Below are 6,000 nucleotides of genomic sequence, written 5' to 3'. Positions count from 1 at the left end.
GCATTTCCCCGGCCTTCTGAAAACTTTTAAATTGCAGTAATAGGCCATTTGTTATTACTGTGTTTTTCTTTGGAGACTGAGTGTGGGAACAGGATTTAGGCTATTTTGTTCCCATTTAAACATCAAAACTTCTAACCCAAAATGAAACTGTCTGAAGTTAGTTGTATTAATCATGTTCTATAGTCTATTTTATCTCTCTTTAACCCATGTACAAAGAAACTGGAGTGGTGGAAATGAGAAGTGGCAAGGTGGAGGGAAAGGCAACTGATGCTTAGCTGGGGTTATCTGTGGGTGCCACGGTATCAGCAGCCATTCAGATGTCCTGCGGTCAGACCCGTGATGGAATAATGCTGCATTAAATATGACCTTTCTGAAGGGAAAACCTGTCTGAACCGAATAATCAAATTAGATTTGTGCTTGACACGCTTCAAGTGGAGACCTTTTGGCTAAAATACTTAATCAATAAGAGAGAATCTTGATGTTTGGAGATGCAGAGAACCTCTAAATGTGCAAAAAACAAAGGACTGTGACATTTTAAACAGGATGCAAGGCTACATGCGAAAGGCTAAAGTATGTTCTGTACCTGACTCTTCTCTTCTGCTCTCCTCTAGTCTTGCATGAACAGCTCTGGTCTGCATACAGCCCAGCACTTTTGTCTGGGTGTGGAAGGACTGAAATTCATGTCTGCTCTCCGTATGATCCAGACTTCAAAGTTCACTGGCGTTTGCGTGGGTCCTTGCCAACAGAAACCAGCGTGAAAGGGCCGACTCCCTCCCTGCCCATCCTTCCCGTCTTCCCCAGCATCAGCAGTGGCTTAGCCTTTACCTCCTCGTGCGGGAGAAAGAGCCCTTGGCAAAGGGAGGGAACACTGAGAGAACGCTTCCCATGTGGAGTTCATGTGGAATGAAGCCTGTCACGCAGATCGCCTCCCTCCCTGTGTCTGAGCCTAGTCCTCATGGCACTGAGAGCTGGGGTTGCTACGACAGGAAACAGCTGCCCAAGTCAGGGCTTGCTGCCTTGGGGCCCCTGCCTTGCTGCTCCAGTTTTTGCTGCTAAGTAGAAAGGGCAAAATCTTCAAAATCCAGTGTGGCAGTCAGAAGTGATCTCCCCAGCCCCTGGGTATGAGGGCGTAGCACCCTTCCTGCTGGTGGTGGGTAGATGGTTCCTGCTGGTGGTGTGAGCCCCTTCACAGGGACTTCTCCCTCCCTTTTGCTGCGACTCTGTCTCCCTGTTGACCCTTTCCCTCACATCAGAATCCCATGATCTTCCCTTTGGTCTCACCTCCTCTGTGCCAGGGCTATCTGTATACATCATTTCCACCCCGACAGGGTCCATCTGCTTGTTTTTCTTGCTTCTTCCCTTATCTGGCCCTTCCTAGCCCATTTTTCCATGTCTTCCCACCACATGCTCTTTCTATACCCCCTTTTTTTTATGTTGTTTTCCCATGCTGTGCCTTTCTTATCCATTATTATTTGTCTAGAAAATAAGTCATGCAGAATGTCAACATCTCAGCATAGAAAGGGGTCTACCCATTCCCCACTTTTTTTTTTTACTCTATTTTTCTAATTTCCTTCCAAAACTATTGGCCAATTATATCGGAATGTTCCCTGATGTTTAGAAAGTGTCCAGATCTGGCTCTGAAAAGTTTCTGAGACAGAAATGTCTTCACAGGGGGATATGTGAGAGGAAGCATTCAATAGCTGCTTTTTTTTGTAACTTGATCGTGCCTTTGTACTCTCAGTCTTTATTCCTGTCCATCATGATACGAACTATGGGAAGGTGCAGCTCTAGGCACCTGTTCTCTAGTCTCGTATGTCCTTGTTTCATTTCCTCGTCTGCCAAAGAGCATCACATTTTGCTCCATAAATATCTTCTGTAGAGTTAGAAGGGAGTTTATTAACCATGCTAGCTTGCAGCAATAAGACCTCATGGAGAGCAAAATAGGTCTTTTAGTGGGAAATCGGGATGTTGCAAGCCTAGGAGTGTTCTGCCAGCGAAGGGGATCCCCAAGAACGAAGCTGGCTGAGCAGGGTTGTCTGTGTTCCGTGTCTTGTGATTACTCACTGTAACTGTCATGTGTGCAGGGGTGCAACTATAGCAAACGTACAGAAGTACTTGAAAATGATAACAAATCAACTGATAAGAGGCTGGGAAAATAGTGGAAAGAACAGCAAAACTCGGAATGGGCCACGCTGCTTTGCTATTCTAACAGGCTAAAATAAAAGCTACAGAGGAGACTCTTTGTCCAAAGAAATACTAATCTGTCATTTCACCACGATTCCTACAAGAGGAACATAAATCACAGAGGGACGAGAAAAGCAAGATTTGTCGTGTTTGCAGTTTTCTTTCTACATACGTTCTCCTTGTTCTCCCCGGAAGTAGGTTTCATGTTCCCACATGCAGGGCTTAGTCATTTAAAAGAAAATTAGATCAAACATATTTTAATTTATAATCTGAGAAGTAAAATAGAGAAAACCACAATTTATTAGAAAACAGGCTTGTTTAAAATATTGCAGAAGTGAAGCACAAAGGTTAACACAGCAGATTGGTTTTCTGTATCTCAGAGGCAGCATAAGTACAACCCATGATGCAAATGTTACTATAGTAACTAGTGTTTTTATTTAAAAGCCCAGTAAATAGACGTATCAAACCCATAGAACTTGTCAAAATGTAAGTTAAACTGCAGAGCCTGCTAGTTAAAGGAACGCTTTTTTGCAAAACTTACATTTTTGCTGCAATTTCCACCCTGAATGCACTCAGTATTTTCTTCTTGCCCTATTGCATTTTGGCACTTGGGGAAATAGGTTTCACTACTGGTGACAGCACCAGTTACCTGGGGCTTCTCGTGCAGCCGTGTGACGGCTTAAAAAGGGATGAAAATTCCTCCTAGTGAATTTTCTGTAGACTGTTCACTTCTGCCTCTCTCAAAGGCTTCTTCCTACCAACTAGAGCTGCCTAGCCACACAAAGAGTTAAGAATATGTTGGGAAATATTATATATTGCTCCCTCCTATGCCATTGATTCAGCTGAATGGGGGAGAGGTGTCCCTTGAGAGGCCAAGTGTGCCTAGTGCCACATTGTTTTCCTCTCTTCCTTCCTCCTGCTCCGTCTGAGGGGCTGGTGTGACTCTGTGGCCCTCCTGCCCCTGTGCTGGCCAGGGCTGCCTTCAGGGCTGACTGTCCCCCCTGAGGTGTCACCTCTGCGCTCCCAAATTTGCATTGTGTGCTTTGATTATAAAGTCATTACGGATTTGCATAAATGAAGAGCCATGTCTTATGAACGTCAAGGAGATAACGCTGCTTTCTGTGCTTATCTTTTCCATTTTGAAAACCTCCCTGTGCTTCCTAGCATAAACTCCTGTCAGCTGTTTGCCCGTAAGATGAACAAGAGTGGATCCTTGCTGCTTAGCCTGTTGGTGTTGGACAGCGAGGCTTTTGTGATTAGACCATTGATGCATTTCAGGTTGATTGCCAGGAGGAAACCCGTGTTGTGCTGTCTTTGACATAGTTTGTTTCCTAAAAGATTATGCTCAGAAGCGTTTGGGAACATCACAAGCTTAGCAGGTTCTTGCAGAGAGGTTGGGATACAACCAAGGTCGAAAAATACAGCCAGGTCAAAGCTCTCAGAGAGGTTTTGGTACCCTGGGGGTATGTCCTGCAGGGTTCCTCTCTGCTGGGAAGGGTGGGATTTGGGGAAGAGGATGTGAAGGGAAGAAGCCTCCTAAAGAAGCTTTTAGAATAGTTACCAACAGGTAGCTATTGCCCCCAGGGAGGCTGAAGGAAAAGTCCTCACAAAGGACTGGAAAGACAGAGCCAAGAGGGAGGAGCAAATGGGTGCAAAGCCTGTTTGTAAATGGAAAGAACCAGCTTGAAGCTAGGGAAGGGGGCTCAAATATATCGTAAGGCTGTCACCTAGGGAGAGAGGGCAGTGGCAAACGGAAAACTGGAGAATCTGGATGCAACTCACCTGGCCGGGACAGAGAGGGAAAGGCTCTTACAGAGCTTGCAATGGGATGGAGGGAGACTGAGGTGCTTCTCCACAGGGGAACGGGGCAAAGTATAGTGCACTCTGCTGTCTAGTAGATTCCTGGCCACAGCAGAGAGAAGAACTGTACACATAGAATCTGTGACCTGACCTAGCCCACAGAAAAATCAATGTGACTGTGCATCAGGGCACCTGGGGGGATGACGTGGATGCAGCTTCAGTCTCGCTCGCTGTCGATGGTGATCTTCCTCAAGCTGTTAGTTAAAACTCTGTTTTGATATCCTGGTTAGCTGAGATCAGGACTCGCCGTGATGGGTAATGAATGAGTGTTTCCAAGGGAAATCACTTACCCCGCGGAGATTATACTTTACCAGGTAAGACAAGAAGAGTTGTCAGTATTAACAGTGAATGCCCAATGGGCTGAGACCAGTTCCAGTGACTCGCTTACAGTCAGACTAATCAAATGGACACAAACATGGTGCAAATAGTGGAGGCTGTGGCTGACAAATCCGTGGGGCCAGCAGGACACCACACACATTTACAGTGTGGGTCCAGGACCACCACAGACCTGTTCTGGGGCTGGCCTTGAGGCAGCAGGCTCAGCTTGCAGAGCTGCAGTGACCTGCTCACCAGTGCTTACGAGACCCGTTATCGTGGCCAGAGCCAGCCTTCTGGGCTGTGCTCAGGCTGTCCTGCCAGCGAGCAATCACAGCTGCAAACTCAGCTTAAACCAAGTAAACTTGGCTGCCTTCAGGATAACATAACACATCAAATATATCTCTGCATGTGTACAGATACAGCATTTATAAGGGAGAAAAATATTTAGTTTTTTGGTTTTAATTGCTTTCCTGGTTATTTTTTTAAAAGTATATATTGAGTAAGTTATTCATTTCTCTTGATGATGAGATGTTGGGATCATTGGGTATTTAAGACTAAAAGGGACCTCAGGAACTCTCTAAACCAACTTTCTGCTCAAGCAGAGACAGCTGTGAGATGAGGCCAGGTGGCTCACGCTTTTATCCATCCTGGTCTTGAAAACCTCTAAGGACGGAGACTGTTCTTCCTGCTCCACCGCTTGACTGTCCTCACAGAAAAAAAGGTTTTACTTCTATTACTTCTAAACCCTCGCCTCTCAATTTATGCCTGTTGTCTCTTGTCTTCTGCCCATGCACCACGTTGAAGAGCCTGATTCTGTTGTCTTCAAAACCTCCCCACAGGAATTTGTGCACTATGTGCCAGTTTGTGAGCAAGTTTGGCACTGATGCGTCCAGAAGATGACATGTTTTTCCTGCAAAAATGCCTGCCGTTCATAGCTACTTCTAGTATTGTTTGTATAGATACTTCAGCCAGACTTATTTGGTAAACTCTTGAGATGGTTAATGGAAGTAACATAGAAGCTTAAAAGCACAAGGAAATACAAAAATCTAGAAACCTGATGTGTCTATCGACTTGAAATATTAATGGTGGAAAAAAAGCTTCCTGCGAAAGTGGGCAATTTGTCGCATATGAATCAAACTTTTTACACTTCTCTCATGAATAATTTTCAAAGACTCTATTATCCTCAGAGACTTATCAGCTTTGTGTAATTTCTATCTATATGACTCACTGAATTACTTCATCCTCTGCAACTATTTTCTTCCCTCAAAAACCCTCCATTTAAGATGGCAATAGTAGTTTATATCACAATCTATGTATATTTAGGTCTCTCAGTCTCTTTTCTATATAATAGGAATGACGTATTTGCATGTACACATTTCTGAGCATCTAAAATATGCAGCTGAGCATAAATATCCTGAGGACAACACTTCTTACATGACTCTGGCAGTAATTTCTTCCCTTCGCTTCTGAGCGTTCCCATCAGATATTTAGCAACACGCCGCTAGATTTTGCAATGTCCATCTGGGGACACTGACCTCCTTCAGCCAGGGTGGGAATACTCATGCTAGGGGAGCTACAGTGAAAAGCCAAACAACTCTAAATCAAAGTTTTGCTTGATAGCTTATTATTTCATAAGGT

Source organism: Athene noctua, chromosome 5 (assembly GCF_965140245.1).
Source record: "Athene noctua chromosome 5, bAthNoc1.hap1.1, whole genome shotgun sequence".
In the NCBI taxonomy this organism is placed as follows: domain Eukaryota; kingdom Metazoa; phylum Chordata; class Aves; order Strigiformes; family Strigidae; genus Athene; species Athene noctua.
The sequence above is the reverse complement of the archived record's forward strand: the minus strand, read 5'-3'. Positions refer to the sequence as shown.